The sequence below is a fragment of the Rhipicephalus microplus genome, chromosome 6 (genome assembly GCF_043290135.1).
Source record: "Rhipicephalus microplus isolate Deutch F79 chromosome 6, USDA_Rmic, whole genome shotgun sequence".
Classification (NCBI taxonomy): Eukaryota; Metazoa; Arthropoda; class Arachnida; order Ixodida; family Ixodidae; genus Rhipicephalus; species Rhipicephalus microplus.
This window is the reverse complement of record NC_134705.1, coordinates 85600377-85615004: the sequence shown is the minus strand read 5'-3', so window position 1 is coordinate 85615004 and position 14628 is coordinate 85600377. Positions and strand designations below refer to the sequence as shown.

General features: G+C 54.8%; 1 protein-coding gene, 1 non-coding gene and 2 pseudogenes across 4 annotated transcripts in view; all 4 read right to left on the bottom strand.

Moving 5' to 3' along the window:
• LOC119168652 (uncharacterized) overlaps positions 1 to 14628 on the bottom strand; it is a 293472-nt gene that overhangs the window by 138837 nt on the left and 140007 nt on the right. The window lies entirely within an intron of this gene.
• LOC142766212 (U2 spliceosomal RNA) lies at positions 1642 to 1850 on the bottom strand (annotated as a pseudogene).
• Positions 10081 to 10264, bottom strand: LOC142766329 (U2 spliceosomal RNA). Its single transcript, XR_012884500.1, has one exon. It is a non-coding gene; the product is annotated as a U2 spliceosomal RNA (small nuclear RNA).
• On the bottom strand, positions 13024 to 13202 carry LOC142766377 (U2 spliceosomal RNA; annotated as a pseudogene).

Here is a 14628-nt window from a genome sequence, read left to right as displayed (position 1 = left end):
TGACGGAACGTGAGTGTGCGACTTGCCGCTGCGATGTCGTTCAAGCGTTCAACGGGCCGGCAGGTTCTGTCTGTCGTGGTCGAAAACGTCCGAGTCAAAGTTTTGCTGATTCCGAGGGGTAGGAGTGCTATGGTGGCGTGTACGAGGCGCTGGTGCGGCGCTCCGTCGATCGTGCCGGACGGACATGAGGCGGCCGAAGGCGGTCGTCAAGTGGTCGCGGAAATCAGTGGAGAAGTACTCGCCTGCGCTTTTCGTCGAAGACTCGCGACAGACGGTCTTCGGGAGACACGGGTGGTTGCACAAATGCGACCGTGCGTCAACGTGCAGCCATATTCGTGGATTATTTCGCCCCATTACGATAGCTTCGTCACTGCGCTCGCTGGTGTTGCTTGTTTTTGTTGACCTTCACTTGTGGCTCACACCCACTGTGGGGGATTGGCTGGTTTGTTGTTCTGCTTCTTCGACTTCTACATACTCGGCTTAGTGAAGCTGTGAGGAGTGACGAGTGGGTACGGAGGCAAAGCGCGCCCGGGGCGTGATCTCACGCGTCCTGGGGTCCACGTCGCTTCAGGTACGTGCGTGGTGCGTCCGTACGTCTAGTGCGCAATTTTCTTGGAACTTCCAGCAACTGGCAATTCCATTGAGGTGAGCGTGCGAGGATGTTCGTTGTAATTAACGAGAGCCAACGGTGGATGAGCTGGTATGAGATGGTGTTCAGAAATGAAGTGTTTGATCAACAAGGCGATGCCCGCCGTGGTGGTCTGATGGCCGTAAGGTACTCGGCTGCTGACCCGCAGGTGGTGGGATCGAATCCCGGCCGCGGCGGCTGCATTTCCCTGTGCTCAGATTAGGGTGCACGTGAAAGAACCCCAGGTGGTCGAAATTTTCCCATAATCATATGGTGGTTTTGGGACGTCAAACCCCAAAGGTCAGTGGACATAGGAAAAGCACATCGGGGCTTTGCCGCTCCACCGTACAGCAGGTGTGTGCGGAGTGGGTCGTGTGGCGTTCTTTGCGATTTTAATTTGTGATGGGGAATAGTGTAGATGCGTAGACGTGGCGAGAGCACGCGTCTTCAGGTTCAGACGCCGCGTGAAGATGTGAAATAAAAATGCCTTCGCTTGCCACTGCAACTGTAAACAGAAACACCAACCAAACCCCATTTTCTAGAGGCTTTTTTATTTTTCGTTGCGAAACGGGTGAATTCGAAAAGCGGAAATAGCTTGGCACATACATACACACTTCTACACACATACATACATACACATCGCACATGCATACACATCGTATACACACTTCTAGCTTTCCTCCGAAACAGTAATGATAATTTCCTCAATAGTTTTATTGATATGAGTAGGAATGTTAAAAAAAATAAGAAACTTGAGTATGTACGTGTGAACATAACAAAATAAAAGAGACCCTCCATATATGAAATACACACGGAAACATTTATTTTCCCAGAGCAATCGTAAGTGCAAACACAGCTAGCGCACTCCCTGCCCGCGAATACCGCGTCAGCCGGGGCGGCGTGCCGCCACCGTCTCGGACACTCGACGCACCCACGCCGTTTACCCCGGTATCATGGGTAAATCCGAACACTCCTTCTATCATTGAATTTATTGTCGAACTCACCCCGCAGGGGGTGAGTGGGCCGATCCCGGAGGTAGTGCAATACCGGGCCAACCCGTGGCGGAGGTGAAGCAAGCTTCAAGCACTCCGCCGCATCACAAAAATAAGTTTAATATCTTGGATCCAAATAGGATCCGTATCAGATATTAAGCTGATAAGAACAGATACTACAAAGAGAAGTTTATTTAGACTCTCAACACATTCGGCAACAGAACAGAAATAATTACAAATACTCAGCCAGGAATTCGGCTGTTATGACACTCAAAACAGCACTTGACCCAATTTGGGCACAAGAAGAACACAGCTGTATTGTACAGTAAATCATATAATATACAAAAACCTATTTACATAAACAATGGATACAGTGAAATGAAAGCACATGATCTATTACGTATTTACATGCCGAAAGGAAACTTTATACAAAGATAAGCGGCACTCCCGCAAACAAACATAAACACTACGGGGGGGGGGGGGGGCGGTTAACAGGGGGGGGCCAGAAGAAACCTCGTGCATGGAGCACGCCTTAATATCAGTGTAACTACGACCGAGGGAAGGGCTACGTGTCTGTGCTTGTGCTATAAGGGGGGGGGGGGGGGTGGCCCCGCTTGGTTACAGAGTTGGGGGGGTAGTTAATAGGGGATTAGGGGGGACACTAATTTACCATTGCGCAGGAAGAAAAATCTGGTGTGCCAGCGCCGGAGGAAGGATTCCTCGCCACTAGCCTCCAACTCCTCCGAGAGGTGCGCCCACACCAATCGCTTGATTCGGCTCACTGTGGGGTACGCGGCTCTAACGGGCTTCCTCCTCGCTTCTGCTAGCGAACGGCGCTGCCATATCACAAAGAGAGTGAGGGCGAAGACCACTCGCGCGAAGGTGCCCTTGTTGCGTCTGTGGTTTGGCGGAGGGCGGATGCCGAAGCACTGCGCAATCATGCGCCATACGGGTCTCGCAGCAGGGCAGTTTAGGAGCGCGTGGTCTTGTGTTTCTGTCTCTCGGCAGTTCGGGCAGCGGGCGTCGGGAACGATACCGAAATGGTGTAACCTTTGCCTCGTGGGGAGGACGTTCCACGCCCGTTTCCAAAGGAAGTCTTGGACCTCGCGGGGGGTGTCTCGACTGAACGTGGCGATTTCTCGCATCGCTCGCCTGGCACGTCGCTTGTCGTCTTCGTCGAGCTGGTGGGCCGTGAGTGTCTCGACCAGTCTGGCAGGCGGGTCGGACTCGATCTCGCATCCAGGGACCTCCTTTGCGAGCATACGCATAGTCGCTGCCGCCACCCTATAAAAGGGGGAGGGCGACTCGGCAAAGGGTCCGGAGTGGCCACCCGCTTCAAGCCAGTCGTTGCCCGCGCTGCTCCAGTAGAGGAGTAAACCCCTGCCCGCATAGTCGCTCTTCTGCGCTAGCGCACGGGCGGTCTTCAAGGCGAGGATCTTGCTCGTGGTCTGGACATGGGGGAGGCCAAGTCCTCCCTCGCTCGGTGCGAGCTGCAGAAGGTGGCGCTTGACTGGCGGGGGGTTGCCATCCCACATAAAAGCTGTTATGAGCTGGTTGAGGTGGTTCGCAATTCTGGTGGGCATGGTGGTCACTCGGCTAACGTGGGAGGCGAGGGCGCAGATGCTGGTCTTCACCGCTACGGCTTTGTCACGCAGGGTAAGGTCGGAGAGCTTGGCGCGTTCAATAAGTAGGTGGGCCCTGTCTATCACTCTACGCCAGGTGGATGCCGCCACACCCTCGCAGGTGAATAGCACTCCCAGGACTTTCACAGCAGAGACAGCCTCGATCGTCCCAATAGCCTCAGCCGGAAAAGGGCCAAAGAGCAAGGCCTTACTCTTGGCTTCGTTTAGCCTTGCTCCCGATGCGGCGGCATAGGTGCTGAATACCTGGCGGAAGCGAACGAGACTGCGTGCATCTCTTAGAAAGAGTGAGAGGTCGTCCGCGAAGGCCAGGATCTTCAACTCCTCCAGGCCCGTTAGTGGCAGGCCCCTGATGCGTTCGTCGCTGGCCACAGATGTTATGAGTGGCTCGATGGAAAGGACGAAAAGGGTCGGGCCTAACGGGCACCCCTGCCTGATACCTCTTGTGTACGGGAAAGAGTCGGTCGTGGCACCGTTCACAGCTACGCAGCACTGCAGGTCCTGGTAAAGGAGCGCGATGACCGCGACGAACTCTTCCGGGAAACCAAACTCGGCCAGCGTTCCAAGCAGGTAGGAGTGCCTCACCCTGTCAAAGGCCTTAGCCTGGTCCAGGGAGAGGAAGGCCCCAGCGACTCGCTTGTGGGAGGCATACTCGAACACATCCCTGGTCAACGTTAGGTTGGTGTACATAGAGCGGCCAGGGACAGCGCAGGACTGGTGCGGAGCGATCAAGTCCGGCAGGAAAACCTTCGTTCTGTTGTTTACTATGGCCGCCACGATCTTATAATCTACATTAAGTAGGGTGATCGGGCGCCAAGATGACGGGTCGTTCGGGGGCGCACCGTCTTTAAGGATCAGGACGATCCGTCCCGCACCGAAGGAGGCCGGCTTTGCACGCTCCCCCAGTACCAGGTTGACGATATGCAGAAGGGGGGCGCCAAGGACGTCAAAAAAGGTCATGTAGAACCCCGCTGTCAGGCCATCGATGCCTGGCGCCGAGTTGGGCGACATTGACCTGATTGCCTGGCGGAGTTCGTCGAGTGAAGCGGGAGCGCATAGGGTCTCGCATTCGTCGACTTCGAGGCGTCGGAGGTTCTTGAATAAGGCCTTGTCGAGGGCGGGGTCGGGCTGCACTTCGCTCGGGTCGGGTTCGCTAAAGGCCACCTTGAAGTGGTCGCGAAATGTGGCCTCGATCTCTACCGGGTCTGAAGTAAGTGTGCCGTCGGGGCGCAACACTTCCGAGATGCGCAGCGACCCGTTCCCACTGACCTCGCGCAAGTCCGCGTCCGACGGATCGCCCGGGACGGCTCGCGCCGCTCGGGTTCCCTTGGCGGTCGCACTGAGCAGCCTGTCGTGTTGGACCATGAGTGAGTCCAAGTAGTCGCGAGTGCAAGTCGTGAGAGCGTCAGCACTTTGGATGATCCGGATTCTGCGTAGGATCTCATTCAGTCTTGCTGTTAAACGCTTCTTCCGTGCGCTACCCTCCTGCTGCAGGAGTTCCCGCCACGTCGCCTTCAGGTCGTCCCAATCGGCCGGGGATGCGCAGGGGGAAGCCAGGAGCGAACTTTCCAGCCGAGACCTAATGCGCGCGACGCACTCATCGTCTTGCAAGATCACGGGGTCGAGGCGCCAGGCTGCGTCGCGCCGCCGGGCACCCGGCTTCGCTTTCACGGTTACTACCACTGGGGCGTGGTCCGATGACTTCACCAGGGTGTTCGGCAGAGCGAGGACCTCGCACGAGATGACAAGGGGAAGCAGCATGTCTGGGACATAAATGCGGTCTAGCCGGCTCTCTGTGTGTCTTGACGTGCGGGTTGGTACAAAGTCATCACCGTGGTGGTGGACCCAGGCGTCCGTGAGCATGAGGTGTCGTAGAATCTTGGTGAGCTCCTTGGCGTGGTAGGATGAGCCACCGCGCCCCGGGCCTCTTACATCCCTCGTGGTGTCGACGACGCAGTTAAAGTCGCCGAGGACCACGTGGGGAAGGGGCTCGAGAAGGTAAGCGTGCAGGTCCCGGAAGAACCGATTGGTGTCCGAACGCGTGACGGGTGCGTAGACGTTAGTGAATCGAAACTTCCTCCCGTCGATAAATAAGTCGAGTAGGAGGGTTCGTCCGTCTGCTCCGAACACGCAATGCGCCTTTTCCCGGTAACGGCCCGAGACGAAAATCACGCCGACGCCACACGCCTTGGCATTCGTCAGGGAAAAAAACCCTTCGACCTGACAGTTACGACGGAAAAGGGTCACGTCGAGAGGGGTCCTAAAGTTGGCTTCCTGCACGAACAGAAGGTCGATGCCCTGGTTCTTGGCGAACGACACCACAGCGCTTTGCTTGACTCGGTTGCGAAACCCGCGAACGTTCCAAGTTGCAAATCGCAGTGGCGTCATCGGCTAGCGTGACGTAACGACAGACGGAGTGCGGAGGGGGAAAGGAGGAAGCAGCGCGCGCCGGCGCTACGGAGAGGGGGAAACATACGGCGCCGAAAGAAAGGAGGAGGCTGCGAGAGAGCGGGTGAGGAGAGGGAAGCTACGCAGCCGGCGAGGGCAGAGATCGGGCGCATACTCAATGTTGGGGGCCAGCAGGTTTGGGGGGGAGCTCCCCTTTGCCGGCGCTGTTTGTGTCGAGCTTCTTCGCTTTTGCGTGCGGGGGAGCATCGCTGTCGCTGCTCCGCCCTTCAGGCCCGGGTCGGCGCTGCCTTGGCTCCTTGCTAGGAGTCCTGTGGCGGGCGGTCTCAACGTCGTCTTTCCGCCTTCGGGAGCGCGAGCGGGTTCGCTGCTCGCGGCCGGGTGCCGATTGGTCCGCCGTCGTATTTGGGCGTAGCGCTGAGGGAACGGAGGGAGGGAGAAGGGTGGTCCTGTCGCCGTCTCGATCGCCGGGAAGCATGTAAAACCCGCGGCTTACTATGGGTACCTCGTCCCGGGCGGGGTCTTGGGCTTGGGGTTTCAGGTCCTCGGGGGTCACTGGGGCCAGCGCGTTCGCGGGTGCTTTCGGGTCGGGGGAACTTGCCGCATCCAGCACAGGGGCATCGGGCGACGCTTCCGGTGCAACAGGCAAACTTTGGCAAACAACCTCGCCCAGCGGGTGTGCGGGTGACGCGAGGGGTGACGATGGAGTCGACACGGTTTCAAAATCGCTCGATTCCGTGTCGGAGGATGAGGCGGGCGCGGTAGAAGCCTTCATCCGCGTCTCCTCCACCGTTGCGGTCAAGGTGGTAGTTCCGCCGCTGTCTGTGACCTGGTCAGAGCTCGTATCGCGCTCCTCAGAAAGGGGGCCCTTCGTAGTCGTGGGGGATGACGACTTGGGCGAGAGCACCTGCAGGCGCGAGGAGGAGCCAACTGCCCTTGGTGAAGCGGGGCTGCGTAACTGGGAAGGGGCTGTAGCGCGGTCAGGCAAGGAAGGGAAACCGCGGGCTGCCGACGCGTAAGAGCGCCTGCGGAAGCACTCCGCGGTACCGTGCTGACCACCGCAGCGCTTACATTCTGCACTACAACCCTCCGTCTCGTGGCCGAAAGAGCTACATCGTTTACAATAGGCGGTGGTACACGCGGTTGCCATATGCCCAGACTCGCCACAGCGCGCGCACACGCGCCGCATCCCCCGGTATTCGCACATTACTCTGTGCCCAGCGATTGTCAAAAAGTTAGGAACGGGGCGGCTCATTTCTATCTTAACTAACCTGACCCCGTTCAACTTAGTCTGGCGAGAGGGTAAGGTGGCAAAGGAGATGCTCTTAACCTTGCCAAACTGGGCTAAAGCGTTACTGAGGACCTCGTCGGGCAGGAAAGCCGGATAACGGTAGACGTTCACGTACGTCACCGGCGGCCCGACTGCCTCTACCGGCACCTTCACGCTGTTAACTTCGAACCCCTCTGCCACCATTAGCCTCGTCGCCTGACTGGCGTTCCGCGTGCACACTAGGAATTTTGCTCCCCCCATGTGCTGGAGCACAAACACACTGTCGTCACCGGCGGTTCTTTCGACCGCGTCAATCAAATCGTCAACAGAAACGTCGCCCTCGGGCGCCGAGAACATAAAACAATTCTCCCTTACCGGGAGCTCAAATGGCATGGCCATGCTGGTAGGCGGATCCCGCAAGCTGCCGGGGGGGGCGAGGCTCTGGGACGACTCGTGACGTGCAGACGAGCTGCACACTGGTATGCGGCGGCTCAGCCGAGGCGGGGGCCGCTTAAGGTCTGGTGGTGGCAGGGGTCGCAGCTAGGAGCTCCGGGGCAGCAGGGGCGGACCGGGGGCCTGGCTTGACCTGGCATGTAGGGGGTCTCCGGGCGGGGAGGCCCGAAACCCAAGGGTGGCAGCCGCGTGCACGAGGCGGCGGCGGCGAAGGGCTTGCACTGGCTTTGGAACTCGACTCCGAGAGGGCCCGGGGGCCGACGCCGACGTGACGTGACCCCGGGACTCGCGCGAGGACTCGTAGAGACAGCTAACTCGACACTTTGATCTTAGCCAAAAGGCCGAGAAGCGATGCAATTCATTAGCACGTAATTAAAATCCATTCTTTCACACCTCGTACTTAGTTCTGGCCAAAAGCCGGGCAAACAGTAGCAAAGCAATTCCGACGTCCACCCATGCACAACCAGCATTGTGCACCGACAGCGGCAGCGCTGGCTTCACGGCATTGCTTTTATCCCCAGTCCGCTTGAAGTTTCTAGTTTCGCTTACAAACATGTTAAAACTGAAACCTTCTTTTTCCCAGAGGTCGAAGCCACGCGTGCTTGCTTGCATGCGTACTCTCTATGCGCCCATGACGTCACACCAAATGCTTGCCGGCGAACATTATCAGCCATGTCGCGAGGGATGCTACAGCACTTGTTTTAAAAACTGATGCATAGTGTACATGTCCAACTCGAGCACCAAAGTCTGGAAGGAAAAAAAAAAAAAAAAAATGACTGCGCAAAATGTGAATACGTCACCCATCCAACATGGCTTCTACGCCGGCTGCCCAAGCAACGCCTCTGCAACGACGCCCACAATCATCGGCAAAAAGGTGGTGCCTTTGGCTGCTTCAGCACGCTCAACATATGCCTTGCAAGTTCCGACGTGGCGGAACACCGCACCGAGGTCGACGAAGGTCCTGCCGTGAAAGGCAGACCCGGGAATGCGTGCGAAACGTCTACCGCGTGGGTTGTGAAGCCGGTGAATGAAGGATCATGTGGCAGAGGGTGACGGAACGTGAGTGTGCGACTTGCCGCTGCGATGTCGTTCAAGCGTTCAACGGGCCGGCAGGTTCTGTCTGTCGTGGTCGAAAACGTCCGAGTCAAAGTTTTGCTGATTCCGAGGGGTAGGAGTGCTATGGTGGCGTGTACGAGGCGCTGGTGCGGCGCTCCGTCGATCGTGCCGGACGGACATGAGGCGGCCGAAGGCGGTCGTCAAGTGGTCGCGGAAATCAGTGGAGAAGTACTCGCCTGCGCTTTTCGTCGAAGACTCGCGACAGACGGTCTTCGGGAGACACGGGTGGTTGCACAAATGCGACCGTGCGTCAACGTGCAGCCATATTCGTGGATTATTTCGCCCCATTACGATAGCTTCGTCACTGCGCTCGCTGGTGTTGCTTGTTTTTGTTGACCTTCACTTGTGGCTCACACCCACTGTGGGGGATTGGCTGGTTTGTTGTTCTGCTTCTTCGACTTCTACATACTCGGCTTAGTGAAGCTGTGAGGAGTGACGAGTGGGTACGGAGGCAAAGCGCGCCCGGGGCGTGATCTCACGCGTCCTGGGGTCCACGTCGCTTCAGGTACGTGCGTGGTGCGTCCGTACGTCTAGTGCGCAATTTTCTTGGAACTTCCAGCAACTGGCAATTCCATTGAGGTGAGCGTGCGAGGATGTTCGTTGTAATTAACGAGAGCCAACGGTGGATGAGCTGGTATGAGATGGTGTTCAGAAATGAAGTGTTTGATCAACAAGGCGATGCCCGCCGTGGTGGTCTGATGGCCGTAAGGTACTCGGCTGCTGACCCGCAGGTGGTGGGATCGAATCCCGGCCGCGGCGGCTGCATTTCCCTGTGCTCAGATTAGGGTGCACGTGAAAGAACCCCAGGTGGTCGAAATTTTCCCATAATCATATGGTGGTTTTGGGACGTCAAACCCCAAAGGTCAGTGGACATAGGAAAAGCACATCGGGGCTTTGCCGCTCCACCGTACAGCAGGTGTGTGCGGAGTGGGTCGTGTGGCGTTCTTTGCGATTTTAATTTGTGATGGGGAATAGTGTAGATGCGTAGACGTGGCGAGAGCACGCGTCTTCAGGTTCAGACGCCGCGTGAAGATGTGAAATAAAAATGCCTTCGCTTGCCACTGCAACTGTAAACAGAAACACCAACCAAACCCCATTTTCTAGAGGCTTTTTTATTTTTCGTTGCGAAACGGGTGAATTCGAAAAGCGGAAATAGCTTGGCACATACATACACACTTCTACACACATACATACATACACATCGCACATGCATACACATCGTATACACACTTCTAGCTTTCCTCCGAAACAGTAATGATAATTTCCTCAATAGTTTTATTGATATGAGTAGGAATGTTAAAAAAAATAAGAAACTTGAGTATGTACGTGTGAACATAACAAAATAAAAGAGACCCTCCATATATGAAATACACACGGAAACATTTATTTTCCCAGAGCAATCGTAAGTGCAAACACAGCTAGCGCACTCCCTGCCCGCGAATACCGCGTCAGCCGGGGCGGCGTGCCGCCACCGTCTCGGACACTCGACGCACCCACGCCGTTTACCCCGGTATCATGGGTAAATCCGAACACTCCTTCTATCATTGAATTTATTGTCGAACTCACCCCGCAAGGGGTGAGTGGGCCGATCCCGGAGGTAGTGCAATACCGGGCCAACCCGTGGCGGAGGTGAAGCAAGCTTCAAGCACTCCGCCGCATCACAAAAATAAGTTTAATATCTTGGATCCAAATAGGATCCGTATCAGATATTAAGCTGATAAGAACAGACTTTTTATTCAATTTTCACGTACAAAAACATCATAATGGTTAGGAAAAAACTCAACGAGAAAACTTAGTATAAGTGTAAAAGTTAAAATCCGGTAACAAAAGGGTTAAAAACTGTTAGTACACATAAGTTAAAAACGGTAAAACTGTAAAGGTGTATAAGTCTAAAAATATGGAAAAAATAATCGCAACTCTAAAAACTTTGGCTATACAATGTCACTGTACACCGATGTGGCGGCGGTAAATGTCCGTGGAAGCCGCGATCGTGTCACTGACGCACAAGCGTTTCATTGTCCGCAGATAGTTCTTTGAACACAGTCTGCGCGTGACACGATCGTTAGCCGGATCCCACGACCCCAGGCAGCCGACGACGATGGCTTCGACGGAAACGCGCTGGAACCGTCGGAGGAGATGTCGCTGTAACTTTGATCTTAGCCAAAAGGCCGAGAAGCGATGCAATTCATTAGCACGTAATTAAAATCCATTCTTTCACACCTCGTACTTAGTTCTGGCCAAAAGCCGGGCAAACAGTAGCAAAGCAATTCCGACGTCCACCCATGCACAACCAGCATTGTGCACCGACAGCGGCAGCGCTGGCTTCACGGCATTGCTTTTATCCCCAGTCCGCTTGAAGTTTCTAGTTTCGCTTACAAACATGTTAAAACTGAAACCTTCTTTTTCCCAGAGGTCGAAGCCACGCGTGCTTGCTTGCATGCGTACTCTCTATGCGCCCATGACGTCACACCAAATGCTTGCCGGCGAACATTATCAGCCATGTCGCGAGGGATGCTACAGCACTTGTTTTAAAAACTGATGCATAGTGTACATGTCCAACTCGAGCACCAAAGTCTGGAAGGAAAAAAAAAAAAAAAAAATGACTGCGCAAAATGTGAATACGTCACCCATCCAACATGGCTTCTACGCCGGCTGCCCAAGCAACGCCTCTGCAACGACGCCCACAATCATCGGCAAAAAGGTGGTGCCTTTGGCTGCTTCAGCACGCTCAACATATGCCTTGCAAGTTCCGACGTGGCGGAACACCGCACCGAGGTCGACGAAGGTCCTGCCGTGAAAGGCAGACCCGGGAATGCGTGCGAAACGTCTACCGCGTGGGTTGTGAAGCCGGTGAATGAAGGATCATGTGGCAGAGGGTGACGGAACGTGAGTGTGCGACTTGCCGCTGCGATGTCGTTCAAGCGTTCAACGGGCCGGCAGGTTCTGTCTGTCGTGGTCGAAAACGTCCGAGTCAAAGTTTTGCTGATTCCGAGGGGTAGGAGTGCTATGGTGGCGTGTACGAGGCGCTGGTGCGGCGCTCCGTCGATCGTGCCGGACGGACATGAGGCGGCCGAAGGCGGTCGTCAAGTGGTCGCGGAAATCAGTGGAGAAGTACTCGCCTGCGCTTTTCGTCGAAGACTCGCGACAGACGGTCTTCGGGAGACACGGGTGGTTGCACAAATGCGACCGTGCGTCAACGTGCAGCCATATTCGTGGATTATTTCGCCCCATTACGATAGCTTCGTCACTGCGCTCGCTGGTGTTGCTTGTTTTTGTTGACCTTCACTTGTGGCTCACACCCACTGTGGGGGATTGGCTGGTTTGTTGTTCTGCTTCTTCGACTTCTACATACTCGGCTTAGTGAAGCTGTGAGGAGTGACGAGTGGGTACGGAGGCAAAGCGCGCCCGGGGCGTGATCTCACGCGTCCTGGGGTCCACGTCGCTTCAGGTACGTGCGTGGTGCGTCCGTACGTCTAGTGCGCAATTTTCTTGGAACTTCCAGCAACTGGCAATTCCATTGAGGTGAGCGTGCGAGGATGTTCGTTGTAATTAACGAGAGCCAACGGTGGATGAGCTGGTATGAGATGGTGTTCAGAAATGAAGTGTTTGATCAACAAGGCGATGCCCGCCGTGGTGGTCTGATGGCCGTAAGGTACTCGGCTGCTGACCCGCAGGTGGTGGGATCGAATCCCGGCCGCGGCGGCTGCATTTCCCTGTGCTCAGATTAGGGTGCACGTGAAAGAACCCCAGGTGGTCGAAATTTTCCCATAATCATATGGTGGTTTTGGGACGTCAAACCCCAAAGGTCAGTGGACATAGGAAAAGCACATCGGGGCTTTGCCGCTCCACCGTACAGCAGGTGTGTGCGGAGTGGGTCGTGTGGCGTTCTTTGCGATTTTAATTTGTGATGGGGAATAGTGTAGATGCGTAGACGTGGCGAGAGCACGCGTCTTCAGGTTCAGACGCCGCGTGAAGATGTGAAATAAAAATGCCTTCGCTTGCCACTGCAACTGTAAACAGAAACACCAACCAAACCCCATTTTCTAGAGGCTTTTTTATTTTTCGTTGCGAAACGGGTGAATTCGAAAAGCGGAAATAGCTTGGCACATACATACACACTTCTACACACATACATACATACACATCGCACATGCATACACATCGTATACACACTTCTAGCTTTCCTCCGAAACAGTAATGATAATTTCCTCAATAGTTTTATTGATATGAGTAGGAATGTTAAAAAAAATAAGAAACTTGAGTATGTACGTGTGAACATAACAAAATAAAAGAGACCCTCCATATATGAAATACACACGGAAACATTTATTTTCCCAGAGCAATCGTAAGTGCAAACACAGCTAGCGCACTCCCTGCCCGCGAATACCGCGTCAGCCGGGGCGGCGTGCCGCCACCGTCTCGGACACTCGACGCACCCACGCCGTTTACCCCGGTATCATGGGTAAATCCGAACACTCCTTCTATCATTGAATTTATTGTCGAACTCACCCCGCAGGGGGTGAGTGGGCCGATCCCGGAGGTAGTGCAATACCGGGCCAACCCGTGGCGGAGGTGAAGCAAGCTTCAAGCACTCCGCCGCATCACAAAAATAAGTTTAATATCTTGGATCCAAATAGGATCCGTATCAGATATTAAGCTGATAAGAACAGAGGTTTTCAAAAATGTTAGGAACATTTCTGACCGAAAAGGAAAAACTTGTTCTCATTTTTTGTTCCTTCAACCAGAAAGGAAGAAGGTGGTGTATCGTGAACTGTGTATAGAGAAGGTGAAAATAGGAAATAGCAGGGGAGAAAAAGTGAAAGGGGCGTGTGTCGTGTAGTATCACCTCTTATTTTTGCGATGTCTTTGGGAGGGTGACTTTGTCAGCACGTGGCCCAGCGAGTGACAGTCACTTTATGGCCACGTGTGCGCAGTACACTTCCCGAGAAGCTGCAATGGTCTCGCTCACTGCAAGCTTCTTAAGTAACCGGAGATATTGTTACGAGACAATGCCCCACTTAAACAGTGAGATAGGCGCTGAGGAAGACGAGGTGACTTGTGTGTGCGCGCGCTCTCTCTTGTTCGCCATCTTGGCTTGCGCGTTGGCGCTGTGTAAATATATTTTAAAACGCCTAGTTTCCCTTGTGCCTTCACGCAACATTTTGGTGGAAGGTGCTGGGTTACAACGCACGACGGAGTTACGCAGCGGACGCCTAGTCTCTGCTCCCAACATGTCCACCGGCAGCGACGCTTCCTCAACTGCTACGCCCACTGCATCAATGGCGCCGACCTCTCCTGTTTATCTCGTGGCCGCTCCACCCCGCGATCCCGGCAACTTTTCGGGAACGGACGGCGAGGACGTGGATGAGTGGCTTAAACTCTACGAACTCTTCAGCACAAATCACAGGTGGGACCCAACCTTAATGCTGGCAAACATCATCTTTTATTTACAAGGAACGGCCAAGGCGTGGTTTAATAACAATGTGGACGGTATCACAAGCTGGGACGTATGCAAGACCAAATTACGCGAGTTGTTTGGTCAATCTGCCGGCTGCAAGCAGGCCGCTAGGAAAGAACTTGGCACACGTGTTCAGACGTCCACGGAGTCCTACCTGGCGTATATTCAAGATGTGCTGACCCTTTGCCGTAAAGTTGACCGAACCATGGCTGAAGCCGACAAGGTAGCGCACGTGCTCAAGGGCATCGCAGACGATGCATTTAACCTCATTGTGTGCAAAGGCTGTTCCACCGTGCAAGATGTTATCTTGGAGTGCCAACAGTTTCAAGAGGCTAAAAGCCGTCGCATTGCTTACCACTTTACGCGCCTTCCCAACACTGCTGCGACGTCAACATGTGCGGATCTCCATGTACCGACCCTGCCCAATTCACACTCCAGTGACATCACGAGAATTGTACGCCGTGAAATCGAAGCCATCTCAACCGCCCCCTTGAGAGCACTGGCACCGAGTGATCCTCAGCCGACCATATCGCTAATACAGACCGTTGTTCGCCAGGAACTAGCCAACGCGGGTGTTCACACAGTCTGTTCTGTGCACCGTCCCGGCGCTGTCAGTTCGTCTACCCCGAGCCACCCACAGCAGTATCGCCGCCCTGCTCCACGTA